Source organism: Populus euphratica, unplaced genomic scaffold, assembly GCF_000495115.2.
Source record: "Populus euphratica unplaced genomic scaffold, PopEup_1.0 scaffold1203.1, whole genome shotgun sequence".
Taxonomy (NCBI): Eukaryota; Viridiplantae; Streptophyta; class Magnoliopsida; order Malpighiales; family Salicaceae; genus Populus; species Populus euphratica.
In genome coordinates this window covers 5269-7737 of record NW_011501075.1, presented here as the reverse complement: position 1 = coordinate 7737, position 2469 = coordinate 5269, and positions in this window count along the sequence as shown.

Below are 2469 nucleotides of genomic sequence, written 5' to 3'. Positions count from 1 at the left end.
TTATTATTATTATTGTTATTATTATTATTACTATTGTTGTTGTTGTTATTGTTGTTTTATAATTGTTGTTTATAATTTGTACAATTAACCTCCCTGTGGTTCGACCCCGGTCTTGCCGGGTTATTTATTACTTTGACACTCCTGCACTTGGGAGAAGACATCAATCTTTTCGTCGTGTCAATGAGCAGAATCAAGTGATAACAATGCGAGAGTTTGTAAACCTGAATATTTAAAGAGAAGTATATAATAGACCTTGTTATAAATATTGCAAATAACTATTGGAAAATATTTACTACGATGCGTCTCAAGAGTCAGTAAAATTCTCCCTTACTTTTCTATCATAGTAATAACAGTTTTGTCAAAATGGTTTTATTAAAACCTAAAGCAGTTAGTTAGTTTTTCTTTGTCAACTACTACCCTCTCCCCCAAATCAAAACGTGATATTATCCTCAATGAATAAAGGTAGAAAGATAAAGTATAGAAGCCATCACTTGAAATAACAAACATTGACAAACCTGAAACATACTTAAACAAATATAAGAAACAACAAAACACAAATATTATGTTATTAATAAAACCAAAAGACATTTTATATTGTAATTGTGATTGTGACTCATTTCTTCCCTTAGTTTTATATCTAAGAGCGACTTAAACACTTTTTATGGGTTGGGGATAGGCTTCCCATTTAATTTTCTTAAAACTGGCAAACAATGTCTTTTTTAGTTAAATTCACAAGACTAAGTTGATCATGTTCTTTATGAAAATGAGTCGATAAATCACAAATTACACGATGCACATCTCCACTAGGATGCATCTCAAGAGTCAATAGAAGATTATCTAAAGATTCCTTATGATTTGAAATAAATCCTGACTTTTGATAATTTTCATAAGTTTTGCAAAACACATATGTCTTTGAACATGGTAGGCTAATAAAATTAACTTTGTAAGATTTTTACAGTTGTATTTCTTGATGAGTAATGACCCCCACATGCGTTAGAATGACAAAATTTAATGACACTACTTACCTTATTGTCAGGAATGCATCTTTAAAATATTTGATCAGGAAAATATTTGAATAAATAAGGGTCGTCCCAATAAAAATATTTGTTCAAGAACTTCCTTTTATCTTGGAAATTCTTTGTTCAAGAACTTCCTTTTATCTTGGATACTCCAATGAGCTGGCAAATATCGTGAAGCAAGAAAATTGACAAAATTAGCAAACCAAGGCATTGAACTAAGAGAAAGCAAGGAGTTATCAGGAAAGTAATCATTGATTGGTGTGATGTCGGATGTCGAATCTATTATCAATCTTGACAAAAGATCCGCATTAACATTTTCGGTGCCTTTCTTAACTATGATTTTTTCCTAAGAATAAATCATTTGTAAATCTCTATATTCATTAAACTTTATTTTTACTCAAAGTAAATTTAAGTTAATCATAAACTAATTCTTGAATAAAATTTACTTCATGTAAATCATTATCATCTCCAGGTTGCTTGCAAATGTTGAAAATATTAATCTCCAATGTCATGTTTTCAAATGATAACTTTATAAGTCCATTCCTACAATTAATCAATACATTAAAATTTTCAAGAAATATACTTCCTAAAATAACAGGAAATGAATTACATGCTTTATTAGGTTGTGTGTTTAAGACAATAAAATCCATACGATAAATGAATTTATCGACTTGTACTAACACATCTTCAACTATTTCTCTAGGTATTTTTAAATCACATAGATTGAGATTTTGAAAAACTAAATATGGAAGTAAATTCACACTAGCTGTAAGATCAAGTAAATTTTTTTTAATTTTATGTTCTCCAATAAAGCAAGAAATTATAAGACAACTAGGGTTTTTATATTTCAAATTATTATTGTTATAAAGAATGACACTTCCTTATTCGGCTAAAAAGGCTTTGTTTTTCATATTTAGTTTTCTCTCCACAGTACACATATCTTTAAAAAATTTAGCATAGGAAGGTACTTGTGTAATAACATCCAACAAAGATATATTGATCCTTACATGTTTGAAAGTTTCAAAGATTTTAGAGTTGTGGTTGATCTTTCTTTGTTTGGTTATGGTATGAGGAAATGGATGTGCTGGTGAGGAATCGGTGTTTTCTTTGCATTGTTTAGATTCAAACCCTTCCTTACCCTTAGAGATTAACTCATCATCTTTCTCATATGGTTCAAGAGTGGGTTTTTCAATAACCTTGCTACTGCAAAGAGTGATGACTGATTTGATTTAATCCATGTGTTGGCTTCCGAAACTACTTGACTTTGAATTTTATTGTTCTTTCAGATTTTGATGTGGTTGAGATGTAAAATTACCTTTCTCATGAAAATTAATAGTAGATATGAATTTTGTAAGAGCATTTTTTAGATCTGTCATGGTTTAAGCATTTTGAGTGTTGATTGTCTCTTGATAAAAGATCCGCATCAAAAAGATCCGCATCAATGTTTTCA